The sequence below is a fragment of the Manis javanica genome, chromosome 12 (assembly GCF_040802235.1).
Source record: "Manis javanica isolate MJ-LG chromosome 12, MJ_LKY, whole genome shotgun sequence".
In the NCBI taxonomy this organism is placed as follows: domain Eukaryota; kingdom Metazoa; phylum Chordata; class Mammalia; order Pholidota; family Manidae; genus Manis; species Manis javanica.
The window spans coordinates 37,597,050-37,616,459 of NC_133167.1; the positions used below are offsets into that span (position 1 = coordinate 37,597,050).

At 33.6% G+C, this 19,410-nt stretch overlaps 1 long non-coding RNA gene across 1 annotated transcript in view; it reads right to left on the bottom strand.

Annotated features, from left to right (window-relative positions):
• Nucleotides 1-1,893: 1,893 nt before the first annotated feature.
• The window catches only part of LOC140844757 (uncharacterized), a 145,067-nt gene continuing 127,550 nt past the window's right edge, over nt 1,894-19,410 (bottom strand). Inside the window, exon 3 of the long non-coding RNA XR_012123247.1 lies at nt 1,894-2,315. This is a non-coding gene — a long non-coding RNA (uncharacterized lncRNA). The remainder of the gene's footprint in view (nt 2,316-19,410) is intronic.

Below are 19,410 nucleotides of genomic sequence, written 5' to 3' on the forward strand. Positions count from 1 at the left end.
AAGAAGGTGCCAAAGTAGTTTAGTGAAGAAGGCAGTCTAAATGGTGCTTGAAAAATATGAAAAAACATATATATGAACAAAGCAAAAACAAAAACAAAATACTGCAGCCTTTACTTCACATCATAAACAGAAATTAACTTGAAATGAGACATAAACCTAAATTTATGAGCTACAACTACAAAGCAAATAGAATAAAGTAAAGGAGAAAATTTTGTGACCTACAGTTAAAGATTTCCTAGATAGGATACAATAAGCATAAACCATGAAAGAAAAAAATTGATACATTGAACTTCATTAAAACTAAAATCAGCTCTTCAAAAGATGCTACTTAAAAATGCAAAGACAAACTATAGACTTGGAAGAAATATTTATATAACATTTACATGATAAAGAAGCTTTATTCAGAATATATAAAGCACTTTCAGAACTCAGTAATAAAAGGCAAACAACCCAATTAAATAATGGGCAAAAGATCTGAACAGACACTTTATCATAGAAACTATGCTGTTGGCAAATAAACCCATAGAAACATGATCAAAATCATTAAACTCTGGGGGAATACAAACTGAAATCACAATAGGTTGGCACTCCTTACCTACTAAATGGCAACTCGAATGTACACACATACACACACACACACACACACACACATACACCCTATCCAGATATTACCAAGTGCTGTAGAGAATTCAAAGCAAATGGAACTCTCATATATTGTTGATGGGAATGCTAAATGATAAAGTCACTTGAAAAATGTTTTGGAAGAATCTTTTCTAGTAAACATATAGTTATGCAATCTGGAAATTCCACTTTTCTGTATCTACCCAGGAAATATAAGAACATATATCCACTCAAAGACTCATGAATTTTATAGCAGGTTTATTTGTATTTGCCAATGATTAAAACAACTCAAATGCCCATTAACCAGGGATAAACATGCAGTAGTTTATCCATACAATGGACTACTACTCATAAATGAAAATAAATGGATTACTGATATTTGCAACAGCATGAATGAATTTCAAAAGTTTAATGCTAAGTGAAAGAAGCCATACACAAAAGCTATATATTTGTATATATATTTGTGTATATATATTTGTGTATATATATTTGTGTATATAGTATACACACAATATACATATTGTGTGTGTGTGTGTGTGTGTGTATATATATATATATATATATATATAGATAGATAGATAGATAGATAGATAGATAGATAGATAGATTCCATTTGTGTGGCATACTGGATAGGCAAACTAAAGGAACAAAAGTCAAATAACGTTTAGGGTCAGAGAAGAGAATGGAGGAAGGAAAGTGACTACATGTTCATAAAGAAACTTTTGTATCAATAGACATGTTCTCTATTTTGATTGTGGTGGTATTTATACAACTATATATGTTCCTCAGAACTCATCAATGTGAACTCCATAATAATTAATTTTACTGTATATAAATTGTACCTCAATAAACCTGTCTTGTAAAAAAGCAAGTATATAGGAAATGTTACCTATAAAAAATAACTGATAAAAATCTATTATGAGTAATGAGAGGCCAGAAACAACAGAGAAATATCTTTAACTATTAAGGGGAAATTTTATGTGTCAACCTTTAATTTTAATAACCACTTATGCTATCATTTAGGAATGAGGACAAAATATGAACATTGTTAGATAAACAGAAATGTTACCAATAGAACCCCACTCAAAGAACTACTGAAGAATATGCTTCAGTAAGAAGAAAATTAAATGCAAAAGAAGGGAGTGAGTTGCAAGGCATACATGAACAGAATGCAGAATGTGATAACAGAAAGTAGGAAGTGATATTAATATCACAACAATAATTTTAAAACAAAATTTTAAATAAAGGGATATATTATAAACTGATGTGACATAATTTCTGATAAATGATTGTCATAATACTTCATGTGACAAATATATTCAGCATCAATAAGTGTTATTATCCCTTGTTGCATAATGATTTTATCACAAATTTAGCCATTTAAAACAACACATTTTTTTACCATCACAGTTTCTGTGGGTCAGGAGTCTGGGAACAGATTAGTTGAGTCCTTCCTTTCACAATCTCACAAAGCTTCCCTCAAGCTGTTGTCTAGGGCTGGGTTCACATCTGGAAGCTTGAGATCCTGTGGCTGTTGGCAGCACTTTTCCAGGAAATCTTTGGATTGAGGGCCTCATGTTCTTGTTGGCTGTTGATTGAAGCAGCTCTCAGTCCCTTGCCACATTGGCCTTTCCAACAATATTGCTTGCTTCTTCCAAGCCAGTAATGAAGTGTATCTCCTCCAAAGTTGGACACTACAATTTTATTTAAATAGCCATGTAAAACCAGTCTTGTTTGTTGACATATATAATGGGTTAGAAGCAAGTCCCAGATCCCATCCATATTTTAGGGAAGTCAACTACACAAAGGCTTGAATGTCTAGAGAGAAGGACCATGTGGAACACCTTCGTTTCTGCCACAGACAGTGAGTCGGCATCTTAGAAACAAGTCAATACATCTATATAAGCATGAGTAATTTGGGCAGGTTAAATATAAAAGATGAAATTTAACATTAAAAATGATAGTTTATGAATTATGATATATGAAAATTATTAGAATATAATGATAGGAAAGAGATGGCAGAAGGTAAAATATTTTAAGATTCCTGCATTTTTTGAGTCAAATGGATACACTGATTTATGTGAGGATAACAACAAAAAAAGAGCAGAAAATAACATACAGTTTCAAAATCACTAGAGGGAACAAAATGCATTAATTTATTTCTGACCCAAGTGCAGACTTAATTAAAAGTAAAATCAGATGTTACTTTATTGGAATAGATTACTATTTTAATGAGTAAAAGCATTATTTTGAGAAAAATATTAAAAATGTTTCTAGTGACTTTTTACATTACAGAATTTAAACCTGAAAATATTTACTACTCATAGAATTGACCTCCTCTATTTTGCACCAAAAAATGCCAGAATCTATGGAAGTATGATTTCCCTGAGGCCAATCTTTCATAATAATTTCACTTTTCATCAAATAATTTGTACCATATATTCGCTTAAAAAGAACAGTGTTTTAAAATAGAAAATAGTTCTTACTGAAAAAAGTTTTTCATTTTCTACAAGTTATGTTTCACTGCCACTTTGATTTATAATTTAAATTTCAAATTGAATTTTTAATTTAGCTAAAGTAATGTTCCTTCTATTTAGTTTACTTATGATTGCTGCCACAAAGTGTCTTATCACTAAACTTGTGGAAATATACTTGGTAGATAAACAATATGTTGTTCAGTATTTACAGTATCGATAGCACTTGAAGTAGATGTCATTCTCATTAGGAATAAACCAGAAATAAAAAAGAAAACACCTGATTTATGAGGGATTTATTGTTTAGAATACTGCAAGCAATGATTTGGAAGATATCCACATCAATAATCTGCTATGAATGCAAAGTTAATATTAGAAAACCATCATATGCCACCCAGTATTATCACTTTTCCAAAGATAATGAAATGTTTGCGGAAATCTTTGACACCAGTTGTGGGAACACGCATGTGCGCGCGCGCGCGCGCACACACACACACACACACACACACACACACACACACACACACACACACACACACACAGCAATAATGCCGCTAGGAACAATCAGACCAACAGAGTCCCTTCCTGTGTGTCAGCTACTAAGTGATGAGCTGCTCAAGTTTTAATCTTTGACGCACAGTGTGTGTTGGTTCCATCTCATCCCCTTGGGAATAATTAATGCTTGTTGCCACAAAAGAGAAAAGCTTGTGAAATTTAAAATTCTCCTTAAGGACCTAAAAAACATGTGACACAGAGAAGTTTAAAACTGGATTTGTTAAGTAGCTATCCTAAAGGAAGGCATTACATTTAAAAGGCACATGCTTAAGGAAGGGCTCTTTCTGATGTAAGAGTAATAAGCAGGCAGGGATCAGAAATGATCTGATTTCATGACTAAGCTGCTGATACTTACATCTTTTTGCAATATTTACTGTCCTTTCAATTTCAAGGAAAAAGACTCCAAAACTACTATTGAAATACATAGACCTTAGAGGAGTTTCTTTTATTTTTATGCCAGTATGTAACTTAAAAATAGATAGTTTTTCCAATGCATTGGTTTTGTGTGAATAAATTTTGTGACTTCTAAATACAGCAATAGTTTAATTATTCACTAAAATAAAGATACATTTAGAGAAAAATTATTCAACATATTTCATAATTAATCTATTATAAATATATATACATTTTTAATTGGCTAGTGTTTTAATGGACTTTTCCTTTAGAAAACTGTGCCTTCTGATTAGCACTGCTTGACTCATTAGTTGCAAAAAATAGCAGGAGATGAACTTTTCATAACACATGGACACTATTTCTAGGATCAAAAGCCTACTCACAAAGACACTGTAATATTAACAAAAGTGGGAGAAAAGTTACTATGGAAAATTACTGTGAAAACTTAATTATACACATACTCTATTTGTAATCTGATATATATTTAAAAACACAATACAAATTTACTATTTTGCCTAAGGATTTTTGGAAGACTCCTGTGGGAATGGATTATTTGGGGGTAATTACTTATTTCACTTTTCTGATTTTCCTCATCTAGTTAGAAATGAAGTTATTTATATATTAGAAATCTGTATATGCAGACAAATTAGCCTCCTCACTTTATACCATATTATTTGTGTGAAGGTAAAAAACAGACTGCCTGTGGTCAGAGCACGGAGGAAGCTGAGTAAGCACGGGGAGGCACCACAGCTTGGGGCTGAGGAATGCTTCGGACCGTGGTCAGCTAAGCAGGCCAAGCTCTGGAGCCATGCTGTTTCTCTTCCCCAGTATGCCCAGACTGGATCACTGCTTCATCCATAGTCTCTGCAGGGCAGTGGCACCAGAGCCAGTGCAGCATGGAGGGACAGGGATCTTAGCATCAGGACGCCACCAGAGGCAGCTTTGGGAGGGACTGGCCTACTGTAGGTTCAGAGTCACCATCCCTCCCCAAGGAAGGTCCTTTTCTCTCTGTTCCTGAGCACCTTGAATGCAAGGCAAGTAAAAGGGGAGGGAGAAAAGCTCTCAAAGAGAATGTATGGAAGGCTGAGAAAGAGAGAGTTCCTCCGAGGGGCAGGGCAATTGATGAGGGGGCAACGAAGAAGGGTGGGCAGGCACGGCCTCAGTGCTCCGGACTCTCACCAGCACAGACACGGCTACTGCGGCCTGGGCTTTGTTCCCAACATTTAACACACATTACCAGCCAAGTGAGTTGATTCCACTAGAGGACTATATCCCCAAAGGCTAAGACACTCAATAGTGATCAAGGAGTGATAACAGGGAGAAAGAAAGGAAGGGAGGAATGGAAGCTGAGGACGAGGAATATTTGGAAAAAGAGGAAACAAAAAGAAGAAAGGGAGGGAAATGCACAGAAGGTGCAAAGAGGCTGAGAGAAGGGTGGATTAATGGAGGCATGAAAGGGACAGAGAAAATACTGAAGAGGAATAAAAGAAGTAAAAATGGAGAAAGGTCTTGGTTGCATCTTAAGTGATAATTATCACTACAATTAATTTTCTCTAATCAAAAATTTCTGTTAGGACATTGGGCATAAGCATACACTGTCATCAATTATCAGTACACTTTAAAGTGTTAATTTACTCTTCAAGAATTTTAAAGAAGTAATTTTTAATCAGAGAATTATATACTTTTATATTTAAAATGTATCATTTAATTTTAAGTAAAACCTCATTTTCCAATGAAACTCTTAAAAGTTTACATTGATGTATGATTGACTAAGTATATGTTTTTAAAAATTATTTTAAATGTGTAATTAACTTGAAATTGTCATTACAAAAACAGATTAAAAGTGCTTTTGACATTTGAAAGTTGTCAGATTGTCTTATCCTGTTTTTTTTAGATAGATAAATGCTACCTAGTTCATAACTATTGAGACCTGCATCTAAAATAAGTATTATAGCATTGCTCTAAATGTTTTTTCTTTCTCAAACAAAAACAAGAGGTTTCAAAGTCTGACAATATGCAGTAAGGATACTGTGACAGATACTTTATTGTTACCAATTCCTCACTCTCTCCTGTAACTAAGGTTTTCTGCTTTGTCCCTATATAGTTCCTCCAACTATAGGCAGAATATTATTCCTGCCTTAGTGATGTTGGACTTGACCATGTCACTTACTTTAGCCAGTGCGATATGGGCAAAGTTTCCATTTCAAGTCTATGCTTCAGAGGCATCAGATTTTTTTTGCTGATCCCTCTTGCACTTCTCTCACAGCTAGTGCATTGGCTTAAGGAATATGAGAGTCATGTAGAGTGGATCTGGAACAACCTGAAGCTTAGAGTCAAACCCAGGTAAACACAAACTATATCCCCCAATCCCAGCTGACCCAGAGTTTAATGAGGTGAGAATAAATAATGAATTGAATTTAGATATGGTTTGTTATACAATGCTATTGTGTTATAGCTTACTGATGCAAATATGTATTAACAATTAGGCTAATGTAATAATCACAAAATTCTTAGAGTTGCAAATTTCTAATATAGGCCTTTTTCATTTTACTCTTATAACTTAGGGTTTAAGTTGAAGACATAATTCTTTCCACTTTTTTGGCAGCATGGACCAACTGCATTATATATCTTCTCTTGTAAAGAACCATAACAGATTGATTGTCATTTAATAATTCTTAATATGTTGATTGAGAGAATGATGTTTATGAACAGTTAACTGAATGATATGCTACCTGTACCTTGTTATAGGCACTATAAATACAGCAAAAGATAAGGCAAACCAGTATCAGATGAGAATATTTATCCAAAGATTTAGTATTACTAATTGTCAAGCACACAAAGTAATTGAAAGATTTACATAATACATTTAACTGGCTGCTTCCAATAGGCAAACATAGAGAATATAGAGTGATAAACATATATAAAATTCTGAACACTTTAACTTCAGAAAATGCATATTTTTAAAAATCATGGGGTACTTGTGAAAGCAATCACTCTGGATCATAAAACAAAGCTCATTGAATTTCAAAAAGTTATTATCATCCAGAAGATATTCTTTTACCAGTAGCATATTTGGAATCAGTAACAAAAAAAGAAGCAGAAAAGTCCCCCACACAGTTATTAAGTTCCTTGATTCCAAATAAACTAAGGGAAAAGAAGTGTAACAAAAATTAGCATATATTAGGTAACTAACAAAAATAGTAATACATATGAAAACTTTGATGGTGCAGAGTAAATCACAAGGGCAGGAAGAGAAATAATAATGCCTGGATAAAAGCACTCAGAAACACAGATGTAAAAATTTCAAACAAATCTAGGAAATCAACTTCTTCTATGTGTAGAACTTAAGGGCGAAATTTATGTCCTGTTTAATGGCTTATAGTCAAAAAGAAAGAAAAACTTAAAATTAATAAAGCAAACATGTATCTCAAGGATATAAAAATTAACAGCAAAGTAAAGCAATATTGAAGAAGTAATAAAGATAAATTAATCAAATAGAAAAAAAACCAAAACACTGCAGAGATGAACAATGAAGCCAAAAATGAGGTTGTTTAAAAGATTAATGAAATTGACAAAATTCTGGAGCCAAATTACAACTGACCCATATTAGGAGCAAAGAACACCTGAATGCAGATGCTGACACTAAAGGCAGCATTATATCACTAGATTTGAAATCAGAACACAGTCAGATTCACAGAGAAATGTAACAAATTTACCCCAGAAGAAATGTGAAAATAGATAATTCTAAAACACATTGTAAAGTAATTTTAAATCTCCCCAAAAGAAATGGCCAGGTCCAGATGGTTTTATTAGTGACTTCTACCCCAAATTAAAGAATTAGATACTTCCAATTATAGACTTACCTAAACTATTTCCAAGTGATATAAGAATTACACCTCACTTTACTGTGTAAGACTACCATAATTTTAACATCGCAAAGGCAAGAAGAAAAATCATAATCAGTGGACAATGTCACTTAGAAATACAGACACAAAAATTCCAAACAAATTCTGGAATTTCAAATTCTGGGAAATCAAATTCTGCTGTATAGAGAAAACTGAAACCCCTTCAATACATGGAATTTAATCTAGGAAGGCAAAGGTAACTTTACTATCAGAATTCATCACCATAACAGATCAAAGAAAAAAGTCAATTATATTAAAAGTATAGAAAAGAAATGGATATAATTTAACGTTCATTCTTAGAACACTAGGAACTAGAGATTTTGTTAAGTTTGATAAAAATTTTCCATAAAATTTCTCCTTACTAGTGAGGTGTTAAAACCATTTCCTTTAAGGTAATGGGCAAAGGGAAGGTGTCCAATATCATAACCTCTCTTCAAATGGTAATTAATGCATTAGTTATAACTAGGATAGTAGTTATATACAATATTTTCTTAGAATTAAAAAATTCTCTTTATTTATAGTCATTGATTTTTTTTGTTTCTACTTTTCTATCTGCTTCTTTGTCTTTTTCCTTTGCCCCTTCTTTGTATTTCCCAGAATGTTCTCCATTTTATTGGAATTTCCTCAGAAATAACTTTTGAATTTATTACTTTATTTTATAGCTTTCTGTAATATATTTCTTCATATCTGTTTATTTTTTATTTCCATGTTTGCAAAATTTAAGACACATTTATTGGGTTGTGAGAAACATTTATGAGTAAAAAAAATAAAAGTTCTAGGAGAATATTTATAGTTAGATACCACTTTCATAAAGCTCATAATCACACAAAAATGGAAAAAATTTGTTTAGGCATACATATTTGAATATTACAATTATTATTTTTAAGGTTTATACAAATTGAAGGTAGTGTTGCATTCATTACACTTGTATTTATTATGTATTTTTTAACTTAGATAAATGTAACTAATATAATATTAAAACAAAATGGTAATAGAAAGGCTAACATATGTGTATAATTCATATTGTTATTTTTATACTAAAATAACTTACTAAATTTTATAAACCTATTAATTTGAATGTTCCATTCATTTATCTTCATGTTTAATAAGTAATTTTATTAAAGGTATTTAAAAGTACTTCAATAAGTACTCTTCTAATAACTTTCAGATATATTTCACTTAATTTTGTTTTGAAATAATTAGTGATTTCACATTATCCTTTTTAATTCAAGAATAAATTAGGAGCACTTGACTTTAAAGTTCTAAGTGTTCTTTTAAAGTTAACATTTTGTTAATAGTCTAGAGCCATATTGCTTTGCTTTTAGAGAATTTTATTGATATAAATTTTACTTTTCAGATATTTTTAAGTTTTATTTTAGTCAATTATATATAATCAGTCTTACATAAATTATACATATTGTTATGAAACAGAACTATGTGAAGTTAACTGTATTCAAACTTCACAACTCTACTATTGAGCATTCATATTCTTTCTTTATTCACTGCTTTATATATAAAACAATTGCATTGGAATAGTCTGCAATCATTGTTTTTGTGTTTATTCCTATCAGGTTTGTCCTTACATAACTAATAATATGCAACTGTGTATATGTTTTATATCTTCTTTTGAGGCTATATCAATACATAATAGAAAAAAAATTATATGCCTTTATGGAATATCAGTTAATTGTTGATTAATTCAGTGTGTTCAATACTAAGAATATCAGACACAATACTAAATAATTTGATTGAAATACTTAAGCGAATTCTGGTAATTATAACCAATCATCTTCTATTATTAATTTTGAACTTAATATTGGCTCATATAACATCAACAAAAATAATCACATACAAAAACTCCTTTCCTGCAGTAAATATGAATCAGATCTGTCCTTTGTAAAGTACTAAAAAGGTTATGAAAGCAGCTGGTTGTAATTTACCATTTATTAGTCTAAAACCTTAAAGCACTGAAGATATTTTATTAAATGGTGTTACAACTGGTTCCTCATTTGTGAAATAAAGTGTTTGAACCAGAATAATATCTAAGATAATTATAGCTCCTATTATAGCTAGTTATTGGAATTCATTAAAAATATGTCTCTGTAAAGAAATTTGAAAGAATTTGGTAAATTTCAAGTGGATCTTCTTAAGAGTGTTTCAATCTCAGGAGCAAAGAATGGGGAAAGAGAGGAAGCAGCCTCAAGAATGAAGGTGTGGGCTACCTACTGGGTAATTAGCACCAGTTTATCTTAGAGTATAAGATATAAGACTCAATCTTTTGTCTTCAACAAGATGAAATGATTTCACTGAAATGTCTCCTATAAATCACATATGACACAGGCTACCAAGTTTTTGACTGCTTTACTTAACTATGAGGTTACAGATAAAAGCCCAAAATACTATTTTGATCTGTTCCTGTTCTGCACCAAACCTATTAATATACTGGTGGAAGAGTAGGCCTATAGAGAGTTCATGACCAAAGTTGATCTCTTAAGTGGTTCTAATATATTGTAAGAGAATATGGTGATGACTTCAAATTATAACAGACCAGGAGGATGTGACTGGAACAGTCTCTCTAAACAAGTTTTCAAATGAAATCTAAGTAAAATTAAACACTTCCAGAATTCAGTGCCTTTTGGAGAACTATTATTTTCATTGCACAGGGATAAAAATAAGTAACAAGTCATTTTATAACCTTACTACCTGTTCTGTTCAAGCAGAAAGAAGGTTTTCCAGCCTCTGACTGTGACAACCATTGCCTATTGAAGCTAGCCCCATTGACTGATGACTCTCAGTTCCTATGTGTTCAAAGCTTCTTTTTCTCTGAAAGTTAGAGATAAAGGCTAAGGACAAAGGGAGAGAAAATAATGTAGGATTGGGGCTTGTAGAGGCCAGAATTCCTAGGGAATATGGCTAACTGTGTGTGTGGAGGTAACATTTTGCTTATTCTAAAAAAACCTTTTAATGAAACTGATAGAATGTAAAGGTACACATGATTTCATAAACTTTATGATGTTAAGTCCATCCAAAGAAACAAAATGAAAATCTTCCACTGTGATACTATATGCTTTCAGTGACCTAACTTTATGACAAGATTAAAGTAATAAAAAAATATATAAAGTTAAATATAATTGGAACACCTGGGTGGAAAAATGTTTATAAATGGCATTATGGCTTTAAATCTAACAACATGAGAACTACTATAATCATGTTCAGTGGTAATATGGAACCATATGTGGTGAAATAAAATACAGGACAAATATACAAATACATCTGCTGCTACAGATTTCCAGCCTTTTAACACTTGGAGATGCCTGTTTGGGGTCTGACTCTGACTACATCCTACTGTTTTATGTATTTTTATGTAATTTTGTGAGTTAACACAGCCAACTTGCAGATCTCTGCTAAATGTTCATTCTTTTATCAACTTAGAGTGTTGGGACTGTAGCTCTCTTTTTCTGAATGAGTAACTCTCAAAAACAAACTTCTTGGCACCATATTAAGCACTCAGTTAACTGTTCTAAAGTTCTTTACTTGTCAATCCAATATCTGGGCTCTCTGATGGAAAATTACTACTTCCTACTTTTCCTTTTTCTTTTTACTTTATTTATTGATTTATTTTTACTGTGGACATCACACTTGCATACTTCTTCACATGTCCTATAATCATTAGATCCCTTCATTTCAGGGCTTATTGTTCTTACTGTTTGCTCGTGTTATATTCAAGAACCTTTGCTGGGTTAGTTCAGTGAATTCTAATCGCCCCTGTGCTGTGCTGATGTTCCTCAGAGCGCACAGCCTTGGGTATGTGAACAATGTCCTTGACCAACGAGATGGCTGTCATTTTAGCCAGACTCTTCCTGTCTGTAGCTTCCTTTAATTTTCCCACTAAGCTTTTGGCTGGTCTTCTATCTTATCAAACCTCTCTGGTAGCCACCACTAATTGGTACTCTATCTCTCTATTATATTTGACAATGCCCTGAGGTATCAATTGCCCCATACCCTGATCTGAGCCCTTTCTGCAGAGGCAGGGAGCTGCCAGACTCTGAATTTTGCTCTGCCAGGCATAGCATTCCTCTCACCTCTTTCCTAGGTTGACTGTGTTAAACGTCTAGCTGGTCTACCATTATTCTTGCCGCTAATAGTATCACGGAGCTACCAATCTCTTCTTAGTTACTCAACAGCAGCCCCTCCTCCCTGTGTACTATGAACAGTTTGTTGGGTGGGGATAGTAGCATGAAACCTGTGACCTGTGACAAAACTAGAGTGAGGGCACCTGGGGCCAGATATTCTCAACCAGCTGCACCTGAGGCAGACCATCGGCCCTATGAACGGAGCTTCCTGTGACGGGGCTGGATGTGGAAGGGAGCTCCAGTCCTCTCCCTCTCATGTATGCCTTCCTGGAATACAGCTACCACAACATAGACTGAGGGACATGAGAAATGTCAGTGGCCTGTGCCTCTTGAGGTAAAATCATAGAAATAGCCTGGGTGCTGGTGGGAGAGTTTCTTATTTTCTTTACCCTGAAGTGGAGGTTCTATCACACTTAACTAGAGTAGAGAGGGGAAGAATAGAAGAGTTATGGTTTAAATGCCACAGACACTAATGGGTGTTAATGTAGTTAATAGATTTTCTTGAATAAATATTTCTCCATGTACTGTTTGTCTTTACAACAGTTTTCAGACTTCAATTTTTTCAAAATAATTTTCACCATTTAAATAGTTTGTTTTGCTGGGGAGAGGGTCACTGAGCTCCTCACTCTGCCGTTTCAGAAGTCCACATTTATTCATTTCCAAGTTGCAACCATGATCCTATTTATAGATGAGGCACAGGACCAGTAAAGCAAACCTTAAGGTGAGAGTGCCGAGAAGCACAATGGCAGCCGCAAGTCCCAACCAGCCAGCACCTGTACTCTCAGGGTCTGTGAATTCCTCAGTCATGCTTTTGGGAGATTCCAATGTTTTTAGCCTTGACTCAAGGCTCTGTACTGCTGGTCCCCAGGTAGGCTTTTCTGTAGTCTCAAGAGGAAAATACTGTGGGCCAGCATCCTGTCTCCAGGCCTCTCTAGACCATCGACTGACTCAAACACTCTAGGTTCCAGACATGACACTATTTCTACCCCAAAAAGTTGTTTGGTGGTTGAATAGGAATGGGGAAATGGGAGGTAGTGTCAATACACTCAAGCTGTCATCCTCATGGAGTGTCTTTGAAGAGCCTATTTCTTTTGGGCAAATGAATGTTACCAATATTTATGCAATTACAAATAAAATTAATATACAGGTAAAAGTTCAAAAGAGGTATAAAGGAGAGGGAATGCTCAGAAAATATCTGGCTCTAGATTTCTAAAGTGATCATATTTTTAAGCAATAACTTTCTTACTTGAATAATAGCAACCTACAATCTATTGCAGGTGGTGACTTTCACACTCATTTGCCCAGTGGGCCTTCATTTTGAAACACAATTAGAGAAATGTGGATATAATTCAATTCCATGCTTAAAATAAACCATGCATGCAATAATATACCAACCAGGAGTTTATGAGCAAGATCCGTCAGTTTACTAGACAACATGAAAACATTATATTAATATAGCATTCATTTTCTAAAGTTGAAACATGTCACATATTTTATTTCTTGTGATCAGAAATGTTATCAGATTTCCTAATCTGTAAGCACATCAATTTTAGTTATTCAAATAATTCTAGAATATTCACATGGTCTCAGAATTGTTTTCTAAACAATAGAATTAATACTGAAAAATATAAACTTTTTTCCACTTGTTATCAAAACCTAAAATACTTTGCTTTTGTTTTTTATTTCACTCAGATTCCCTAATCAAATCATCCCTTTGTATAATGCATTTTTTCTATATTCAGTTTAACATCAATTTTAGTGCTTAATAACAAATAAGGCAATTTACTAGAATCTTCATGGTATTTTGTGATAATTGGTGTGCTTATGAAAAATCAAAATACTCGGCAAAAAGTAAAGTTTAAGGAAACTATATAAAAAATGGAAAAACAAAGCAATTTTGGAAAAAATTAAATTATTTCAGTATATTAATCTAGACAATTTATTTAAAATTTGAAAAATAGTAATAACAAATCCCTTCAAATAAATGTCTTCAGGATTCAGAACCATATTATAAATTTTTCAAATTTAATTTATTTCAATAAAAACAAAAAATGTAAATGCTTTGACTTTTGGTGGTCTTTATTACCTGCGTTTATGTTCTAGCTTGGATTAAGATTATCAAGGATTTGAAATTTTCATTAAAAACCCATAAATTTTATTTTTGAAGAAAACTGTTAGATTGGTAGGAAAATAAAACTATTTCAACACTTTAGTCATATATGGCAATGTTTTCTAATATTCACACGTAAATATAATCCAAAAATTAAAAGTGGATTGACCAATAAAAGCTACAGATCTTAATTACATGCTATTTGACACTAAACAAAAATGAGTTAAACTTAAGAATGCTATTTAATTTGCATAATGCTCTATTTTATGATGATAACTGAATCTCTTTTTCTCTTTATTCCATCCCACACTTGCAGTTGCAGCTTGGGAAATCATCCCTACACAGACCCACAGCTTACTATCTTCAGTACCCATGCTCCTCTGCCCGTAGAGGCTAGCTCAGGCAGGGCTCAGAACAGGTCAGAATTGTTGCTGAATTCATATCATCGGGAATGAATCATCAGGAAGGCAGAAGACCTCATGGCAACATTTACAGATACCTTTTTCCTGCATCTGGAGCACAGATTGTACTGGAAATAAAACTGAATGTTTAATTGTAACAGTGATGAAATTAAATAGGAGGCATGCACAAACTAACAGTTGCTTACACTAAAATCAGGGCCTTAACAGTGAAGTAGTGAAGGACTAATGTCTTGAGAACTAGGATAGGGACATATGAATAGATTTGATTGAATAGCTTTAACTTCCCCAATTCCAGTAATACCTCCAGGCTGGCAATAATACCCCCTTCTCTTGCCAATGGAGACTGCCCCCCACTACCACCATTAGCTAAAGATAAAGGAGAGGCCTCACTTATAATGAATCCCTCAAAAAAAATGCTTGTCTGCATCAAGAGTGTTCATTCTTTCTCTCATTTCTTCCAGACCAATTACTAGTCTCAGTTCAGCATGGCCTAAGTGGGATCCTAGTATAAGGAAAAATGGATTATTGTCTGGAAAGAGCTACTAAGCCTGACAAATATCTACCAGCAGGAACAAGAGAACATACACAGGCATGGATCTTGAGAATGCTAAACCATGGAAGGTAAAATATAAGGCTGGTGAGAGGAAAGTTGACCTATAAAGAATCACTCTTTGACTCAGAATTTAACATCTTGCCAGGACACCTAAAGCTGATCCTAATGTAATGTTGCCATGGCTACTTTCAGTTTAAAAATGATTATGGAGTAGACATCATACCAATAAAAAACAGGGAAGACAAGGAATGTTAAAGGAACCAAGAGAATGTCAGCGTATAACTGAGGAAGGCCTGGAACAAGATAAACAAGGTAGGGTGGAAATCATCCAGGTATTTCTATGGTATGACAAAGAAGTTTATTGATATTTTAAGCACAATTGAAAGGTAATCAACAAAGAAACAAATGACTGGAATCACTATTAAAATATTACTCAAGCTGATTGAAAATATTTTATATCTAGAATAGGGATGCTCTTCTTAAGGAAAAACTTAAAAAATAAATAAATCCTAAATGAAGGCAATAAAATATTGTCTTACTGTGATTTTTTAAAATTTCCATATTCTACAGGCTACAGAAAGTTAAGCAAAAATACTGACAGGAATTAGGGAGTGCTAGAAAATTAACTAACCAGTAAGAATTTATCCTTCTTAACATTGCACAATAGCTATAGTGAATGAAGTTCTATCATATTTTCCAAAATTCTACTCAGAAAGGTTTTAATTATGCATATTGGTGCAGCATTTTGTGGAAGTTATTTTGGCAGTGTCTGTCAAATTGTAACACTAAACTTTTCACTCATCAGTTCCATTTCAATGAATATTCTCTAGAATTTTATTTTGGTTTTGTGTGTACCAGTAACAGAGAAGTGTAACTGCTATGATTCTGATATATAATGAAATAATTATTATAGGAGCTAAACGTTATTCAATGTAGGAGCTGATGGAATAGTTTGCGGTATTGTTGACCCTGGGTATAATATTAAGCCTTAAATCACTACTGATCAGCCAGACCAGTGATCTGGGAAGACAGCTGTGAGAAGAGCAAAGACCTATAATGGCACCCTGAAGGACAGCTGGAACCAGCTGGAACATAAGATGAAAAACTAGAATCCGTGTGTCTCTTTTACCACCTTCAGTCTCCATGTCATGATTACCCTGAAGGGGAAGAAGATGGCACTCTTTGCTACAGAGCTGCAGCACACATAGTCCAGGTTTGCAGAAGCTGACTTAGAACTGGTGGTAGCTGTTGGTCTAGGCTCTTTTCCAGAACTATTAGGTAAACTAGCAGATCAGCAATAACAAGCAAGATGCTAGGCATCTGGTGTATGGCTCCTTGCTTCATTTTTACATTCCAGATCTTGCATAAAGAAAGGGATTCTGGAAACATAATCCCAGATTAGTTAAATAGGCACAGCACAAAGCTACTACAAGGATTACAATGATCCTTTGCTTTTTTTTTTTTTTTTTGCAGTGGGGTGGGTAGAAGGAGAAGGAAATGGCTGACCATTTTCCAATTTCCCTGACAGCCGTCTTTCTCCTGGGATGGTCTCCATCCAGGCTAAGGCAATCAGATGCTCCCTTATAGAACATGAGTATTCAGCACAGAAAAAAAAAAAAGTATTGGAGATTTATTTAGTCTTGTCAAATTTTCTTCCCAATAGATTCTTATTCTAGTTCTTGCTCTGGAACTGCCTTGACTGCCGTTTTTCCTCCAAGTAGCTGATTAACTTTATGAGTCTTCAATATGTTTCTAATAATTCCCTTCTACTTACAGGAGCCACAACTGGTTCTACTGCTTGAAAATAAAAATCCTTAACAAATACAAGCCTACATGTACACAACTATATAAGGGTAGGCATGAATTATAGTATAGGTCATAAATAATGGTGGACAATATATAGAATAATGATAGAATGGTGAACTAAATATACTATGCATGTATGAAGGAATATATGTTTTCTGTTATTACATTACAGCAAACACAATGTCTATATGATATACAAAAACAAGCATTTATTTCTCCTTCATGGGTCTGAGTTTCCTGTATTAGGAGATCTCTGAGTCTGAGGATCTGTGAGTTGTGGAGGGGATTTACTTCAGCCATGGGTGTGCCCCACATGTGTTACACTGGGATCAGGCAGAAGATTAGTGGCTCCCTGAGGTTTGTTCCTCTCATCACAATGGCAGTGACATACTGGAGGAAACCCTACCACAATAACCCTCGTCAAGATTCTGCTCTTATCAGATGCAGTCACATCCCATTGGCCAAAGCAATTCCCACCATCAAGTCTGTAGTCAAGAGACAGGAAAGTACATTTCATTCACCATGAGGCCAGAGAAAGGGTGCGGGCCTGAATACTATTAAAGGACAGTTAAGAACTGAGACCAATAATTCTGCCTGCCACAAAATACAATGAAGTTTTAAAAGATATGAAGTATACTTATATATGCTGCAAAGAAAGATGTCAAAGGTGTGTAAAGGGAAAGAAACAGGTTCAGAAATAATGAATAATGTCATTTTATGTAAAATATGTATATATTCTCTTTCAGAATTATATAGAAATATATATATACATAAATAAATAATGCAAAAATGCAAACTTCTATAAGGATGCTCACTGATTTTGATTCGATGTTACCTCTGCTGAGGACACAGAGAGGATTAGTACTGCTTTCATTACATATATCAGCATTTGATTTGTACAAATACAATTTTATAAGTGACTCTTAAAAATTCAAAATAAATGTAGTGTCTCAAAATTTATCCCTCAAATAAACTCTGCTATATTCTTATGTAACTAAGAACTAAGTCACTATGTCAATCAAGTGAGAATTGGGAGAAAATAATTACTTTGAAATCCTCAGGCTATATGTATCCAAATTGTATTTATTAATTTCTGGTCCTCAAGAAACAATCCCTTTGTGACCATATCATTCCTACACCTTAGAATAAACAAGTTTGGTCATCTTACTCACTGCGCCTTTTTGTACCTGCCCTATTTGTCCTCTTTTATAAAATTTCTCATTTTACTCTCCTTACTCTTTGTCCAGCTCCTGTCATTTATTTGAACTTAAAATTAAAAAAAAAAAAACCTTCACTGGCAGTTCATCTGCCTCTGTTAAGGCAAATGCTTTAAAAACAGTCACTTAATCATGCCACATCATGACTAGAAGAAAAATACAATGTGTCAAACTTTCATTGCTTCTAAGTCATGCCTTTCTAAAATCAAGTCTCGTGGCTTGATATTCAAGTTTAATTAAAATTTGGTAACTACAACTCTTTTCTACAAATTTGGTAAATATATCTCTTTGGCACAAACTTTCCAAATACAATATGTATATCCCTTTGCTTCCCTGCTCCTTAGCATACCCTCCTTTTTAACCAGCTATTTTCTTTTTCTTATGGATGTGTGACTATATTATCTGTCTTGCTTCAGTTTAGGGCCTTTTATGGGAATTCCCTCTTTTTTCCCTTCATGCAATCCAAACCATCTTTTTAAGGCCAAAATTAAGTTTTAATTCTTCTAAGAGATTCTTCGGAATGCTAGTATGTATGAATTCTGCAGAGCACAATATTTGCCCTACACTAACATACTAGTCTTCTCTTTTGAATAAATTATAAGCTCACTGCATGTAAGAATCATACTTACACCTCATCTGTATTCCTTTGAACAATGCTAAGTACTTAGTATATGCTTGATAAGATGTTACAGAACATCAGTGGTCATGCTAATCATTTACTCTCTATTAAGCAAGGATTCAAGTGTGAATCACCCCTTTGATATTTTCTTAGGGAACACTCTCATACTAATGCAATGGACTGAACAGCCATGAGTCTTTTTGTCTTATCATATATCTCAGTTATTGACATTCATTCAATATGTTATGTTAAACAGAATTCCTAGTAGAAAAGCCAAATAGGTTGTTTTACTTTACTGATAAAAGAATGATTTCCTAGAATTGTTAATAGCATAATAACAAATGCTAAAGAAAGTAAGAATTAAGTGTAAATGAAAGCTATGCAATTTGTAAAATATATGCAAGTTCTTAGCAGATAATTTCTCTCTGAAAAGTCTTCAACAAAGAGAATGAATTCAGAAATATTCCTAGATTTATTGTATTTATGTGAGCTTTGTATCAAGTTATTATATTCTTACTTGGCAGAATTCATTAATGTTTTTTTGAATTATTTTCTTTAGAAATGTTAAATGTATTAGATAAACCACAGTTATTTTCACATAT